General features: G+C 36.9%; 1 protein-coding gene across 13 annotated transcripts in view; it reads right to left on the bottom strand.

Annotated features, from left to right (window-relative positions):
• FOXP2 (forkhead box P2) overlaps positions 1–18,365 on the bottom strand; it is a 604,165-nt gene that overhangs the window by 518,033 nt on the left and 67,767 nt on the right. For 12 of the 13 annotated variants that reach the window (XM_063813769.1, XM_063813772.1, XM_054687043.2 and 9 more), the window contains exon 2: positions 9,856–10,000. The exons of the other annotated variant lie outside the window; for it this stretch is intronic. The gene's annotated coding sequence lies outside the window, so the exon portion shown is untranslated. The remainder of the gene's footprint in view (positions 1–9,855; positions 10,001–18,365) is intronic. 13 annotated transcript variants of the gene reach the window in all.

The following is an 18,365-nucleotide window of genomic DNA, read 5'->3' as shown; positions in this document are numbered from 1 at the left end:
CATCACAAAATATTGTTTTTTAAATTCTATGTTTTTACCTTTGAATATTCAATGTTGACAGATCAAATTTGAAATTATCTCACTTTTTCTCAGAATTCTACTTAGAATCATTGAGATTGCCTTTTTAATTCTTTTTTACTTTGAATTACATTACACATGCAAAGAAGTATCTGAAATAAAGATGACAACTCAATGTTTTCTTTTTTTAATTAATAGACTTTAAAGTACTCCTATAGATTTACAGGAAAATTGAGAAGAAAGTACATTGAGTTCCCATGTATATCTTCTCCCACAACCCCAACACAAACCCAGTTTCCTCTATTACATTAGTGCGGTACATGTGCCACAACTGATGAACCCCTAACTGATACATTACCATTAACTAAAGTCCAGAGTTTATACCAGGATTCACTCTTTGTTTTGTACAGGCCTACGGATTTTGACAAACACATAATGCCATGTGTCCAACATTAAAATATCATAGAGAATGGCTGCATTACCATAAAAATCTTCTGTGTTCTGCCTATTTATTTCTCCCTCCCCCATAACTCCCGGCAACCACTGGTAAGTTTTACTTTTGCCTTTTCCAGAATGTCATATACAGGCATACCTTGGAGGTATCGCAGGTTCAGTTATCAGACTACCGTAATAAAGTATCACAATAAAGCAAGTCACATAAATTCTTTGGTATTTTCAGTGAATATAAAAGTTATAGGTACATTATACTGTAGTAGATTAAGTATGCAATAGCATTATGTCTTTAAAAAATGTACACGCCTTAACTTAAAAAATGCTTTATTGCCCAAAATTGCTAAGGGCTTATCCTTAGGAAGCAATTCCTCACTTATTAAAGTTTTATCATGAGATTGCAGCAATTCCATCACATCTTCAGGCTCCAATTCTAATTCTAGTTCTCTTTCTATTTCTACCACATCTGAAGTTATTTCCTCCACTTATGTCTTGAACCCCCCAAAGTCATCCAAAAGAGTTGGAATGAATTTCTTCCAACTCCTGTTAATGTTGATATTTTGACCACATTTCATGAACTATGAATGTTTTTAATGCCATCAGAAATCTGAATCCTTTCTAGAAGGTTTTCAATTGACTTTGCCCAGTTCCATCAGAGGAATCTACTACCTATAGCAGGTACAGCCTTATGAAATATATCTCTTAAGTAACAAGACTTCAAAGTGGAAATTACCCCTTGATCTGTGCGCTATGGAATGGATGTGTTAACAGGCATAAAAACAACATTCATCTCCTTGAACATCTCCATTGGAGCTCTTGGGTGACCAAATGCATCATTTTTTATTCTCATTTTTAGAGACAGTCTCACTCTGTCACCAAGGCTGGTGTAGTAGTGCAATAATAGCTCAACTGCAGCCTCCACTTCCCAGGCTCAAGTGATCCTCCTGCCTCAGCCTCCCAAGTAGCTGGGACTACAGGCACATGACACCATGCCCAGCTAATTTTTTAATTTTTTGCAGAGATGAGGTCTCATTATGTTGCCCAGGCTGGTTTTGAACTCCTGGCCTCAAGTGTTCCTCCTGTCTTGGCCTCTCAAAATGCTGGGATACAGGTGTAAGCCACCATACCTGGCCCAGGTACATTATTAATGAGCAGTAATATTTTGAAACAAACTTTTTTCCTGAGCAGGAGGCCTCAACAATGGGCTTAAAATATTCAGTGAACCATGCTGAAACATATGTGCTGTCATCCAGGCTTTGTTGCTTCATTTCTAGAGCAAAGACAGAGTAGATTTAGCATTTAATTATTAAGGCCCTAGGATTTTCAAAATGGTAAATGAGCACTGGCTTCAACTTAAAGTCATTAACTGCATTAGCCTCTAACAAAAGAGTCAGCCTGTCCTTTGAAGCTTTGAAGCCAGGCATTGACCTCACTTCTCTAGCTAGAAAATTCCTAGATGGCATCTTCTTACAATAAAAGGTTGTTCTATCCACATTGAAAATCTGTTGTTTAATGTAGCCAACTTTATCAATGATTTTAGCTAGAACTTCTGGATAACTTGCTGCAGCTTCTATATCAGCATGTGCTGTTTCACCTCAAACTTTATGAAGTTGGCTTATTTCCTTTAACCTCATGAACCAACCTCTCTTAGCTTCAAACATTTTTCTTGCATCTTCCTCACCTCTCTCAGCCTTTACCAAATTGAAGATAGTTAGGGCCATGCTCTTTATTAGGCTTTGGCTTAGGGGAATGTTGTGGCTGGCTTGATCTTCTCTCCAGACCACTAAAACTTTCTTCATATCAACAATAAGCCTGTTTCATTTTCTTATCACTCATATGTTCACTAAAGCAGCACTTTTAATTTCCTTCAAGAACTTTTCCTTTGCATTCAGAACTTTGGGCTGTTTGTCATAAGAGGCCTAACTTTTGGCCTATGTTGGCTTTCCACATGCCTTCCTCACAAAACTGAATCATCTCTAACTTTTGATTTAAAGTGAGTGATATGTGACCCTTCCTTTCACTTGAACACTTAGAGGCCACTGCAGGTTTATTACTTGGCCTAATTTCAACATCATTGTTTTTTAGGGAAGAGGGAAGGAAGCCTGAAGAGAAGGAGAGAGACAGGGGAAGGACCAGTTGGTGGAGCAATCAGAACACACATAACATTTACCAATTAAGTTTGCTGTTTTACATGAATCCAGTTTCTGGGCCCCAAACAATTACAATAGTAACATCAATGATTACCGATCACAGCTCGCCATAACAGATATAATAATATGAAAAGTTTCATATATTGCAAGAATTACCAAAATGTGATACAGACACAAAGTGATCACATTCTGTTGGAAAAGCAGCTATATTAGTCCGTTTTCATGCTGCTGATAAAGACATACCGGAGACAGGGCGATTTACAAAAGAAAGAAGTTAAATGGACTTACAGTTCCACATGGCTGGGGAGACCTCAAAATCATGGCAGAAGGCAAGGAAGCAAGTCACATCTTACATGGATGGCAGCAGGCAAAGAGAAAGCTTGTGCATGGAAATTCTCATTCTTAAAACCATCAGATCTCCTGAGGCTTATTCACTATCATGAGAACAACATAGGAAAGACCTGTCCCATGATTCAATTATCTCCCACCAGGTCCCTCCCACAACACGTGGGAATTATGGGAGCTACAAGGTAAGATTTGGGTGAGGACACACAGCCAAACCATATCATTCCAGCCCTGGCCCCTCCCAAATCTCATGTCCTCACATTTTAAAACCAATCATGCCTTCCCAACAGTCCTCCAAAGTCTTATTTCAGCATTAACTCAAAAGTCCACAGTCCAGTGTTTCATCTGAGACAAGCCAAGTCCCTTCCCCCCATGAACCTGCAAAATCAAAAGCAAGCTAGTTACTTCCTAGATACAATGAAGATACAGGCATTGGGAAAACACAGCCATTCCAAATGGAAGAAATTGACCAAAACAAAGTGGATATAGGGCCCACGCAATTCTGAAACCCAGCAGGGCAGTCAAATCTTAAAGCTCCAAAATGATCTCCTTTAACTCCAGGTCTCACATCCAGGTCATGCTGATGCAAGAGGTGGGTTCCCATGGTCTTGGGCAGCTCTGCCCCTGTGGCTTTGCAGGGTACAGCCTCCCTCCTGGCTGCTTTCACCAGCTGGCATTGAGTGACTGTGGCTTTTCCAGGCACATGGTGCAAGCTGTCCGTGGATCTACTGTTCTGGGGGCTGGAGGACGGTGGCCCTCTTCTCACAGCTCCACTAGGCAGTGCACCAGTAGGGACTCTGTGTAGGGGCTCTGACCCCACATTTCCCTTCTGCACTGCTCTAGCAGAGATTCTCCATTAGGACCTGCCCCTGCAGCAAACTCTGCCTTTGCAGGTATTTCCACACATCCTCTGACATCTAGGCGGAGGTTCCCAAACCTCAATTCTTGACTTCTGTGTACCTGCAGGCTCAACACCACATGGAAGCTGCCAAAGCTTGAGGCTTGAACCCTCGGAAGCCACAGCCCTAGCTCTACATTTGTCCCTTTCAGCTACAGCTGGAGTGGCTGGGATGCAGGGCATCAAGTCCCTAGGCTACACCCAGCACGGGGACCCTGAGGACAGCCCATAAAACTACTTTCTCCTCCTAGGCTTCCTGGCCTAGGGGGAGGGGATGCCATGAAGACCTCTGACATGCCACAGAGACGTTTCCCCATTGTCTTGAGGATTCACATTCAGCTCCTCATTATGTATGCAAATTTCTGCAGTAGGCTTGAATTTCTCCTCAGAAAATGGGATTTTCTTTTCTATCGCATTGTCAGGCTGCAAATTTTCCTAACTTTTATGCTCTGCTTCCCTCATGAAATCGAATGCCTTTAACAGCACCCAAGTTACCTCTTGAATGCTTTGCTGCTTAGAAATTTCTTCTGCTAGATATCTTAAATCATCTCTCTCAAGTTCAAAGTTCCAAAAATCTCTAGGGCAGGGACAAAATGCCACCCGTCTCTGCTAAAACATAACAAAAGTCACCTTTGCTCCAGTTCCCAACAAGTTCCTCATTTCCACCTGAGACCACCTCAGCCTAGACTTTATCATCCATATTGCTATCAGAATTTTGGGCAAAGCCATTCAACAAGTCTTTAGGAAGTTCAAAACTTTCCCACATTTTCCTATCTTCTTCTGAGCCCTCCAAACTGTTCCAACCTCTGCCTGTTACCCAGTTCCAAGATAACTTCCACATTTTTGTGTAACTTTTCAGCAGAGCCCCATTTACTGATACCAATTTACTGTATTAATCCATTTTCACACTGCTCATAAAGACATACCCAAGACTGGGTAATTTATACAGGAAAACAGTTTAATAAACTCACAGTTCCACATGGCTAGGGAGGCCTCACAATCACAGTGGAAGGTGAGGAGGAGCAAGTTATGTCTTACATGGATAGCAGCATGCAAAGAGAGAGCTTGTGCAGGCAAACTCTCGTGGTTTTTTTTTTTTTTTTTTTTTTTGAGATAGAGTCTTGGTCTGTCACCCAAGCTGGAACGCAGTGGTGCAATCTCGGCTCACTGCAAGCTCTGCCTCCCAGGTTCATGCCATTCTCCTGCCTCAGCCTCCCGAGTAGCTGGGACTACAGGCACCTGCCACCACGCCCAGCTAATTTTTTGTATTTTTAGTAGAGACAGGGTTTCACCATGTTAGCAAGGATGGTCTCGATCTCTTGACCTCCTGATCTGCCTGCCTCAGCCTCCCAAAGTGCTAGGATTACAGGCCTGAGCCACCATGCCCAGCCCCAACTCTCATTTTTAAAACCATCAGATCTTCTGAGACGTATTCACCATCACGAGAACAGCACGGGAAAGACCTGCCCCCATGATTCAATTATCTCTCACTGGGTCCCTCCCATAACACATGAAAATTACGGGAGCTATGAAATGAGATTTGGATGGTGACACACAGCCAAACCATATCAGTGGCACCAACAGACTTGCTCAACTCAGGGTTGCCACAAACCTTCAATTTGTAAAAAAACATAGTATCTGCAAAGCACAACAAAGTGAACCACCACAAAATAGCATATGCCTGTGGTTGGAATCATACAGTATGCAGCCACTTCATATAGTTTCAATCACTTAGCAGTACATATTTAAGGTTCTTCCATGTCTCTTTGTGGTTTGGTAGCTCATTTCTTTTTATTATTGATAATATTCCCTTGTCTGGATGTATCACAGTTTGTTTATCCATTAACCTACTGAAAGACATCTGGGATGTTTAACCAAGTTACCCTAGTTAAAGTTGCTTGTTATAAATGTTCTAGTGCAAGTTTTTATGTGGACTTACGTTTTCAGCTAATTTGGAGTTCAACTCATTTCATACTTTGGAGTGTCACTGCTGGATCACATAGTAAGACTATGTTTAGCTTTGTAAGAAACTACCAAACTGTCTTTCAAAGTGGCTATATGACTTTGCATTCCACCAGCAATGAGTGAGAATTCCCATTGCTACACATCCTCACCATCATTTGGTGTTATCAGTGTTTTGGATTTTTGCCATTCTAATAAGTGTAGTGGTACCTCAATGTTTTAATTTGCAATTATCTAATGACATACAATATTGAGGATCTTTTCATATGCTTACTTACCATATGTAAATCTTCTTTAGTTAGGTATACGTTTAGAGCTCTTGTCCATTTTTTAATTGAGTTACATGTTTTCTTATTTTATTTATTTATTTATTTTTGAGACAAAGTCTCACTCTGTCACCCAGGCGGGAGTGCAGTGGCACAATCTTGGTTCATTGCAACCTCTGCCTCCCAGGTTCAAGCAATTCTCCTGCCTCAGCCTCCCGAGGAGCTGGGACTACAGGCACATGCCACCATGCCTGGCTAATTTTTTTGTATTTTCAGTAGCGACAAGGATTCACAATGTTAGCCAGGATGGTCTTGATCTTCTGACCTCGTGATCTGCCCATGTCGGAACTCCCAAAGTGTTGGGATTACAGGCAGGAGCCACCACACCTGGCCATATGTTTTGTTATTATTTTTAAGAGTTCTTTGTAGTATATTTTAGATACAAATCTTTTATCAGATACCTATTTTACAAATATTTTCTCCCAGTTTGTGGCTTATCTTTTCATTCTCTTAACAGTAGCTTTCCTCAAAATAGAAATTTTTAATTTTAATGAAATCCAACTTATTAATTTTTTTCATGGATCATATTTTTGATGTTGTATCTAAAAAGTCATCAGCAAACCCAAGGGTACTTAGATTTTCTTCTATGTTATCTTCTAGAAGTTTTATAGTTTTTTGTTTTATATTTAGCTTTGTGATCCATTTTGAGTTCACTTTTATGAAAGATATAAGGTCATCTAGATTAACTTTTTTAACACACAAATGTCCAGTTGTTTAAGCACTATTTGTTGAAAAGACTGTCCTTTCTTCCTTGAATTGTCTTTGCTCCTTTGTTAAAGATGAATTGACTATATTTGTGTGGGTCCATTTCTGAGTTTTCTACTCTGTTTCAATGATCTATGTTCTTTCAACAATACCATATTATCTTGATTACTTAGCTTTATACTAAGTCTTAAAGTTGGAGACTGTCAGTCCTCCGATTTTCTTTTTCTTCCTCAATATTATGTTGGCTAATGTGGGCCTCTTCCTTTCCAAATAAACTCATGAATTAGTTTGTCAATACCCACAAAATAACTTGCTGGGATTTTGACTGGGATTGTGTTGAATATACATATCAACTTAGGAAGAAGTGACATCTAAATATTGAACCCATCTATCCATGAAAAGGGACTATCTCTCCATTTATTCAGATCTTTGATTTTCTTTCATCAGAGTTTTATTGTCTTCCTAATATTGATCTTATACATATTTTATTAGATTTATACCTAAGTATTTATCTTTTTGGTGTTAATATAAACAGTATTGTATTATTAATTTAAAACCCCAATTGTTCACTGCTGGCATCTGAGAAAGCAATTGACTTTTGTATATTAACCTTGTGTTAACACTAATCACTCATTAGTTTCAGGAGTTTATGTTGTTATTGATTATATGGGATTTTCTATACAGACAATCATGGCATTTGCAAGTGAACAGTTTTATTTCTTCCTTCCCAATCACAACGTCTTTTGTTTCCTTTTTTTGTTTTCTTGCCTTAGCTAGGACTTCCAGTATAATGTGGAATAGGAGAGGTGAGAAGGAACCTCGTTGCCTTGTCCCTGACCTTAGCAGAAAAGCATCCAGTTTCTCATCAATAGATTTTTCATGAAACAAACCTCCATGTAACTATCAGACAGGTGAACAAACAGAATGTTTCCAACATACCAGAAAATTCTGGAACCTCCACCTCAATTTATTACCTACCTACAATTTAACCATTATTCCAATTTTGTTATCATCACTTCTTGCATTTCCAAACACTAAAGTCTAGTTTGGAACTTTATATATATATATATATATATATATATATATATATATATATATATATATATATACTGTATAATTTTGGGGGGTAGAGGTTTTCCACTCAACTTTTTATTTCTGCAGTTCAACCACTATAATCTGTGCTGTAATTTGTTCATTCTTATTTCTGTAGAGCAGAGGGTCACCAAGATTCTTCTGTGAACGGCATTATTTTCCAATTCTTCATCAACCTCAAACCATAAATGAGAGCACACTACTGACCCACCAAATTTAAATAGGCTTTTAAAGTTTTATCACATTTTTCAATAAGAAGAAAAGTTGTTTCACGTTAGTGAAAAGAATGGTAAGGTTTGTAGTATTTCTTCAAGGTTTTTCTATCTAGTTCAATGATTTAAAAAATGTTTTGGGCCAGGCATGGTGGCTTATGCCTGTGATCCCAGCAGTTTGGGAGGCCGAGGCGGGCGGATCACAAGGTCAAGAGATTGAGACCATCCTGGCCAACATGGTGAAACCCCGTCTCTACTAAAAATACAAAAGTTAGCTGGGTGTGGTGGCATGCACCTGTAGTCCCAGCTACTCAGGGATTCTGAGGCAGGAGAATCACTTGAATCCAGGAGCGGGAGGTTGCAGTGAGCCGAGATCGCACCACTATACTCCAGCCTGGTGACAGAGTGAGACTCCATCTCAAAAAAAAAAAAAAAAGAAAAGAAAAGTTTTGAACTGAACATCTAAGTCCAAAACGAAAAAAACAAACAAAAAAAAAGTTTTGAACTGAACATCTAAGTCCAAAATGAAAAAGTCTTCCTTTTCTATGCATAGTTACTGCTAAATTCAGTTTGTGCTAATTTATAATTATAGATTTTCAGGAATGACCAGTGTTTAGGTGGCTCTATCAGAATGCACCACGTAACAAGATTAAACATGAACCTGGAAATTATGTAGATTTTTCACTGTGGGCCACTTGGACCATTCCATCAAATGCTATGTCAATAAGAATATTGCATTGAAAACCTTGTCAATTTTGGAGATAACTGTATGCAATGTATGACTTAGCCGTAGTCAACTTTATTAAGTTTTCATTTTCTACTGTAGAATTTGAACTTTTAAAGACCAAACAATATGTATCATTGAAATCTTTTACTGAGGAATAATAAAATGATCAATTATTAAGTAAAAGTCAAATTTCTGGCAGTTAAACCAGTATATCACATACCATTATATCACATTATCATAAGGATGATGCCCTAGGTAACATTCCAGATAAAAGTCGTCACAAAGAACAAGAGATTTCTTCCTAAGTAACTGTCCTAAGACAAGTATTAGCTTCAATCCTCCTTCTATCAACTTCTGAACAGCAACAAAATTCTATGTTTCTATATAATCATTAATACATATCTTTTAAGTTTTTCCTAACAGATAGGGAATCAGTCTTTCCAGTACACTGAGCCGACAACATTGATATATTTGTGTAGCAGATTATGGATAAAAATTCAGTTCAATTCAGTTTCACCACACGGAGTGAATAAAGAAATTAATGTACCTTTTACCAGGTGGTAGATTCAAGCAGACATATTAAGATAGTCTTATTCTCAGATATGAAGAAATATAAAAGAAAAAAACAAAGTTTAGAGCAAAAAGAGATTATAATGGCAAAACTGCAGATACTATATCAAAGGAAATTTCCTTCTTTTCATCAGAATACTCAAAATTCTTAATGGCTCTCTATCAGAAAATACAATTAATATTAATCTATTTTACATTAAATATTATTATTGTAAGGTATCATTTTATATTATGTTAGTAAGTATTGTCACAAATCAAAACTTAGAAGTTACAACCAAAACACCTGCATATTTTGTAGAGGAAAAAATCCAAACAATATTGTCAGCACATTATTTCTACTAAAACCTGAATAGCAATAAAAACTGAGAGATGAAAAATATGTACAGTACCGATGACTTACATTTGGAGAGTTAGACTTTAATTCTCTCTCTCAGGATTGAGGAATCTTATTCTTTGTGCTTACAATGCTCCTTTCTCCAGAGTATTCTTCTACTTCCAGGATAGGTCAGGACAAAGCTTCAACAGACTTCTATTATTTGTTTGATCTAGAGGGAAATTATACTTTTAATCAATTATTACAAAATGCATCAGTTTTTTTTTTCTTACTGTACTGGGGGGTTGAAGCTTCCTATTATTTTCTGTTGGATATGAGGTGAACAGAAATATAAGAATTGCCTTGTTAAACATTATAAAAAATAAATCTAGTATTTAAATTAACACCACTAAAAGAAACCCACATCTATCTTCTTTTTCCTTTTTATGGCTAAGCAGCATAGCAAGAGAAAATTAATATTCAAAATCTAAATGACTACAAAGCCTACTCAAATGTATTTTTTAAAAGACTTTAACATAATTTTGCAAATCCATGAGTTTGAATGGACTGGCAAAGACGATTAGGTATGAGATATTTCTACTCATTTTTTTTAATGTCTTAGGGCTGAAGAATTACAGGATGATTAGAAAAGTGTAAAGGAAAAAATGTTTTTAAAAATTTTAATGGAATAATAAAAAAAGATGATTTTAAGAACATGAAACAGACCAGAAACAGTACAGGGCCTGTAAGACAGCAAGAAATCTGGAATGAGATTTTTTTTAATGGTACAAAGGTTGGGAAACTGCTACTGAAGCAAGGTATATTGGACATCTTAGCGTATTTAACATGGGTATGTTCTAAATCTGGTTTCATCTTAATTCTCAAACAAATTTGTAAGATGTAAAAATGCAACACATCCCACCTTTCTTTACAAGAACACAGAAATGTGATAGATGAATATCTGACCTTTGGTGAGATGAACATTCATAAGTTTAAGAGAACTCATTCTATATTCAAATGTTATCAAAACCTAAGTTTCCAATAATGGGTATTTTCTGCATCATTAAAATTAAGAATTAAGATAAATATCTTCAGCCTGGCATGGTGACTCACGCCTGTAATCCCAGCACTTTGGGAGGCCAAAGCAGGCAGATCACTTGAGCTCAGGGGTTCAAGACCATCCTGGCCAACATGGTGAAACCCCGTCTCTACTAAAAATACAAAAATTAGCCAGGCATGGTGCAATGCGCCTGTAATGTCAGCTACTGAGGAGGCTGAGGCACAAGAATTGCATGAACCCAGGAGGCAAAGGCTGTAGTGAGCCAAGATTGAGATCATGCTACTGCACTCCAGCCTGGGCAACAGAGTGAGACCCTGTCTCAAAAAAAAAAAGATAAATGTCTTCAACATGTGCCATTACCTGGATCACATCCCCTTGCCTTATCTTAAAATCACTCATACTCCCTTCCACTAAATAATAAACTGGAATTCAGGGAGAACATTTAAAGCAAAATTATATATACATACATATATATATATATATATATATATATACACACACACACACACACATACACGCACACACACACACACACACACGTGTTTAGGGGAAATGCGCATGATAGCACTTTAAAGTTAGTTTTTGCTCATAAACTTAACACAATATACTGGTGGTATTTATTTAAAAAAAAAAACTATTGTGAGAAAATAGTTAAAACAAAGCCAAAAAACATCTATATCAGAATAGCTAAAATACAAAAAGTAAAATATATGTGGGCAAAAGGGCACCTCTTTAAACCATCATCTATCTGATCACAAATTGATACTTGTGCAATTTTCTTCTGTTTTTAACCAATGTAAATGATATTCGCAATTATTTACCTAGAATATCTCAAAATTATTTCAAGGTGAAATAAAAACATAAATTTCATTACCGAAGATTAAAGCTATATCCACTGAAGACTAGATTTTAGGATTAGAGTAGGTGTTTTGTTTTCTTTTCTAAAGATTCAACTAATCTTGGCCAAATTTGAAAGTCTTAGTACTGAAACTTATCAACAGGCACTTTCTAGATGAATATATCCATATGGCAGTTCAAGCACAAGTAGTTCTGCTTTAGTTTCCAGAACACAGAAGTGGTTTTGCAGTATTTTGGGTCAGTGAAGACCAATGCACATTCCTTTAGGGAAGCTTTTTGAATTGACAAAGGATAAATGATTGACATCAATAACAAATACTTTTTGTTGTCCTGGACTGACATGTCATTTAGAACAATACGTATGCTAATTAATGCCATCCATATCTACCAGATGTGTCAGAGGAGTATGCCAGACTCTTCTTCACAGGATATAGCTTTAGTGTGGCTAAAATTACATTATCAATATGGAAATGCATCCCTTTGTGATAAAGAACTGAACTACTCTCACACACACACACACACACACACACAGAGAAAATATACTTTTTATGATAGAGAAAATCCCATTTATATGTACAACTAGCTGTACTTTTTCTTAACCTTAACCCTAATAATTATAGTATATAATGTACTAAAATACTAGTTGAGGTCTTCACAAACCACACTATCAACATGACACTTTACTATAATACATTAAAATTTCATTTGCAGATTCTCTCAAGTATGCTGGTAGTCATTAACAACTAGAACTATGTATTAATCATCTTCATTTCCCATCGCTTAGGACAGAGCTTGGTATATAGTGGGCACCTTTTTTTTAAATAAACATTTAAGTCACCAAAATTATGTAGAGTATATATGTCAATGAATTCACCATATACAAAGAAAGAATTACAAATGTTGTCAACTAAAACTAGTCATGACATAAACCTATAAAGAACTCTTCTTATTGTCTGGTAGTTTTGGGGCTCAGAAAACAATATCCCAAAATGAAGGCCTCAGAAGTAGCCTCGGAAAGCAACGTTTGTCTCTGATCTTCTGCACTCCTGTCTCTCAGTCCCATTTTCCCCCAAGGCTAGCCATAGAAACTAGAATCCCTCCTCCTCAAGGGAAGTCCTAGAAATGAAAGCCCCCTTTCCTCAAAGCTAGTCAAAACCTAAAAATATTACTCTAATTTTTCCCTCACCTTTCTGTGTCATAACTTGCTGTAAGGAAATTATCTGACCTATACTATTTGACTGTAGGTCTTCAGATCCCCGGAAAGTCCTGCCCCGTACCAGGAAGGAATGCATGCTCGGAGGCCAGGGAGAATCTAGACAGACAGGCCTTGCTGGAGTTCTCCACTCGGTCTATTAGCATTAAATCATGCCCTTTTCCTCCAATATTTCTATACAGCTGTCTATAGTTTGTTGAGCCTTTGCATAAAAATAGAGAACTTCCCCTGTATCTTTGGATCTTCATGCTAAGGGCTCCTATGTATACATGTTAAATAAATTTATATGCCTTTTTCCAATTAATCTGTCTTTTGCAAGTTGATTTTTTTGGTGAACCTTCAGAAGGCCAAGGGTAACTTGCCCCTTTGGCTCCTACAATAGCTAGCACTGAATAAATGTGAACTATAATTCCAATGATCGTTAGTCCTGGATTAGCTGGGATAGATGTGGTTCATACCTATTGCAATTATTAATAGCTATCCCTTTCCCTCTCAAAAGTGTCCCAGTTTGGATGGTAATTTTACACATCCATCCAAAGTATCATTAGTGTATTATTCATTTATCATTTATTTCTTTTTATAAATAAATTACTGTTTTTTTTTCTTTTTCATTACTTTCCATGATGCTGTTACATGAAAAAAAAATCATTTGTTGGAATTAGAATGAACAAGATTCCATTCTTTCAACATTAATAAATTTATATAGACATTCTCAGAGTTTAGTAAACCTTTACATCCTTGAAACTAAACATTTTATTATCAGGACAGGAATAACCTAGCTGAAAAATCCAATGTGACTTCTTAATTCTTAGTTTGCTTAACTTCTCTGCTTCATTTAGCTCATTGTTTACTCTTTCCTTCTCAAAACTCTTCCTTTGGTTTGCATGATACCACTCTTTCTTAATTCCTCTCCTAACTCTCAACCCTGTTTTTCAGTCTTGTGGGTTACTATTCTTACATGTGCCTCTACCATGTCAGTTTCCTCAAGATACCATTCTAGTCCCAATTTGTATTCTATTTCTTGAATCAACAACTACTTGTTGCAAATGATTCTCGAACATATACATCCAGTCCACAACCCTCCCCTAACCTTCACATTCAAAGTACCTACTGGTTATACAATCTCCTTTCTAGTCCCTTATCCTTCATTCTTAACTCTCTTGAATCCATACTACACACCCAACCCAAGTTTTTTTGTTATTTGTTTTTCTGAATGTAAATCTGATAGGATTGCTCCCAGACCAAGGAAACAACCAACAGTTATGGAAGGAGTGAACATCTGCGGAAAACTCCAAGGCAACATAAAACGGAGTGAATCTAAACCCACTAGAATAAGTGATCAGTTACTGGTCTCTCATTTGTAATCCCAACTTATTTTGACTACAAAAATTTTTGCATGTAGTCGTTAGGTTTCAAGGCAACAATCACCAGAAAGAATAATATGATAAATATCACATACAACATAAGGGTCACAAAATAAAATACCTAAAGACAAAAATATTAATTAGGCAAGGCGCAGGACAAAGGAAAGTTTCATGGTACTATGGCAAAGTCTCTAAAGAGGTGCTTTTTTAAGCCCCATAAAATTACTGCCATTACTGCTTTGTAGGAATGTAGGTTTAGTCTTGCCAAATCAGAATTTCCCAGACAGACTGGTAAATCGTTATGTGTGTGCATGAGAGAGAGAGTGAGACAGAGTCCAATTTTTAAGATTTAACAACTAATTTCATATTAAAAAAATAAATACCAACAAATAATACTTGCAAGCTCTGTAAAGGACATGGACCACTCCCTTCTTTTTTAACACGAGGGTTAAATGGATGGGCTAGCCTGCGACCTGACAACCAAGTACAACATATTTTCCAAATAAAAGTCTGGTTTGAGTTTTGAACAATCAGTAAATATATTTTGCTATACAACACACTTATATTTTGACAAAATATTTGCCATTGACTTTTAGCACTTTAAAACATCTAGTAAATGCAATTTTTCATCCTCTTTTGCTCAGCTGCCTTCCACTGACTCTTAAGTATCTTCACTTGAATATTCTGATTCTGACTCTTACTCAAATAATGGCTGATATATTTTCAGTTCTATCTCAAGTCTTTTTGTTTGTTTTCTTAAATATTGTTGTTTCTTAAATATATACCAAAGAATACTAAGTGTCTCTAGAAAGCATCTTAAAAGCAGTCTCTCTTCCACCTACTACTATAATGACAGTTTTTCCCTCTTTACTCCAATAACAATTTCAAATTCATATTTCTCACATCTACCAAATGTCTTCAAACATCCCTCTCATCATTATCTTTACCGAATATGCCAGACATACCTTTTGCAAATATATAATATGTTTTTATAATATATTAGACTGGCATAGGGGGAAGTGGGGGAACACATTAATGCCTAAATTTAATATATGTGACTTCAAGTCATCCAACTATTTCCCTGGTGCCTCTTCTTACAAGTGCATCAACTAGGATAGGGAGGGGCTCCTCAATACCTACCAAATAAAACAAAACTTATTAGCCTAAAACCTAAGGCCTTTCATTCTTAGGATTGAATTTGCCTCTCCTTTACTTTGTTTCACTTATCTCTACATTCTAGAATCAAACTGAGCTATTAGATATTTGCTTTGATTTTTTTAGAGTCTCAATTTACTCCACTTAGCATGTCTCTATTTTCTCAAATTCTATTTGTCCAAATGTTACCATACCTTTCAAACCTCAATTTAATTACCATTAACTCCATGAAATACTCCCCTATTCTCTTAGCCAGGAATAAGCTATTCAAATAGCATTTTCTCTACAGCTCCCCTCTAAAAACTGTCCATGCAATCTACTATGTAATACATTTGTCCACCTACCTGATTTCTAACATTTAATTTAAAATTATTTGAAAATAGAGAATGTATTATTCATCTGTGTTTTTCTTAACAATGTAGCTTTATTATGAAGAAATTACTGAGTCATTTGACAAGGAATGGTATGGAAGATAGAGGCAGAGCTATAGTATAACTCAAAGACAGTTATGTTAAGTTCTTCTTAATCTTTTGTCTTCATCAACTGCAAGAAATAATTATCACTGCCATTATTTCCAAATAAATAAATCTGTCAAAAATATGTCTCATGCCAACCAAGTCATTGGCTTTTATAAAAAACTTACTAGACAATCTATACTGAGATAGTCAAATAAAACACGTGGTTTTAAATAATTTATTTAAAGTTCTAAGTCAACATTAAAATTTAAGATTGTTTTTCATGAAAATCATGTTACATGACAATTTCTTTTAAATGATAAGATAAATGTCTTTCCTAAGGCCCACTACATACAATATGAAAAGTAAGATTAAAACTAGCATACTGTCAACTAAAAGTCGAGTTTGAAAAATATTTGAAGAGATTGTTTTCTCAGCCAAATATGAGTACCATGACCTGTGACACAACACCAGGAGATCTTGAGGACATGTTGTTGACCTTAGCTTGGTTTTATACATTTGAGGGAGACATAAGACATCAATCAATACATGTAAGATATACAATGGTCTGGTCTTGAAAGGTGGAACAACTCAAAGTGGGAATGGGTCTCCCGGTCATAGCTGGATTCAAAGATTTTCTCATTGGCAATTGGTTGAAAGAGTTATTATCTGAAGAACTGGAATCAATAGAAAGGAATATCTGGGTTAAGATAAGGGGCTGTGAAACCCAATCTTTTATCATGCAGATGAAGCCTCCAGGTAGCTGGCTTCAGAGCTCCTACTGTTACAGTGGGTAGCTAGTCAGACATGAGCAGAGCAGGAGAGAGCTCTTCTCCCACATGCACACACACACCAAAAATGTCAGGCAACCAATAACATTTCAAGTTATTGTTAATTGTCTCTGTAAAATAATAATTGGTCGCAGCCAGCACCAGGAAAAGGCAGTCTCCTGATAGAAAAAAACTAAAACTGGTGATCAGCAGCTTCCGGATAAGATCTCAGGAGTTGGGTGAGTGGGAGGAAGCATGTGCATTAAGAGGCAAAATGGCACAGGTTAACTGGTGTATGACCTTCTAGTAATACTCAGACTGGTAAGGGAAGAACGCCTCAAGTGAACATGTGTACGACCTCAATAAACACACTGCACATGCTCCCCTCCCAAGTGTTAGCAAGCCACTGTGCATACAGACAGTGCACCCCAAGGGAAGAGTCAGCGGAGAAGGGATGCAACTCCCCAGAAACATGCTGACATACAAAACTCCAAGTCAAAAGGTCAAACCGCACATTTGATCTCTTAAGTCACCCACTTGGCCCTCTTCTATGCATACTGCTTTTCATTCCTGATCGAAAACGTTTTAATAAACTTTCACTCCTGCTTTAAAACTTGCCTCGGTGTCTCCTGCCTTATGCCCCTCAATCAAATTCTTTCTTCTGAGGAGGTAAGAACTGAGGTTGTTGCAGACCCATACAGATTTGCTGCTAAAATACTTTCGTGCCACATGACACAGACACTTTCCACTGCTAACATTATCAGACCTAAAATGGTGCCAGATTCCTTGCTAATTCTCTCCTGCATCAGGGAAAAGACCTGAAAAGGGATTCCCTGTAGAATGTAGCTTTTCCTCACAAGAGACAGCTTTCCAGGGCCATTTCAAAATATGTCAAAGAAATATATTTTGGGGTAAAACACTTTAATTATTTTGAGGGTCTGCTATCTGTCATGTGATGCTATACTAGAGTCACGTTGGAATTTGGTGTCTTATTGCTACAGGGTCTGTTTTGTCAGTCTTAAGATCTCTGTTTTAATGTTAATGCTGAACAGCTGCGCCTGAATTCCAAAGGAAGAGGATATAATGAGGCATGTCTGATCCCCCTTCCCATCATGGCTTGAACTAGATGTTCAGGTTTACTTTGGAATGTCCTTCCTGGATGAGAGGTGGGTCCATCAGTCAGTTGGGGATCTTATAATTTTATTTTTGGTTTACAATACCCAACATATATAGGGTCATCCAAGTAGGTGTTAAGAGTCAGAAACAGGAGTACTAAGTCATTTTCTAAATTCTATTAATAACTGTATTAGCAGCCAATTTTAGAAAATGGAATACTTACATGAGTTATTTTAGGGAAAAGAACTTATCTACATAATCTTTGGGTCAAGATTGGTACCTGATATAACGTAGATTGTCAATGAATGATAAGGATCTTCTAACTGGGAAGACTTAGTGAGACTCTGGTTCAACCCCCACAATTTACAGAAGAAATTCACAGAAGTATTTTCCCCAGAATCTCAGAGGGTATGAATGGCAGAGACAGGATTTGACCTCAGGATAACTGTCCTAAATCCAGCAGTCTTTTCTTTTGGAAATCCAAATTTACTCACTATTCAGTTTATATATAAATATAAACATATAGTATTTAATCTCTTTGAACACATTTTGAAATACTAATTTCCATTAAATAATATATTTAATCAAAAGTAGAACATACCAATA

This window comes from Pan troglodytes, chromosome 6 (assembly GCF_028858775.2).
Source record: "Pan troglodytes isolate AG18354 chromosome 6, NHGRI_mPanTro3-v2.0_pri, whole genome shotgun sequence".
NCBI classification, from domain to species: Eukaryota; Metazoa; Chordata; class Mammalia; order Primates; family Hominidae; genus Pan; species Pan troglodytes.
The sequence above is the reverse complement of the archived record's forward strand: the minus strand, read 5'-3'. Positions and strand labels throughout refer to the sequence as shown.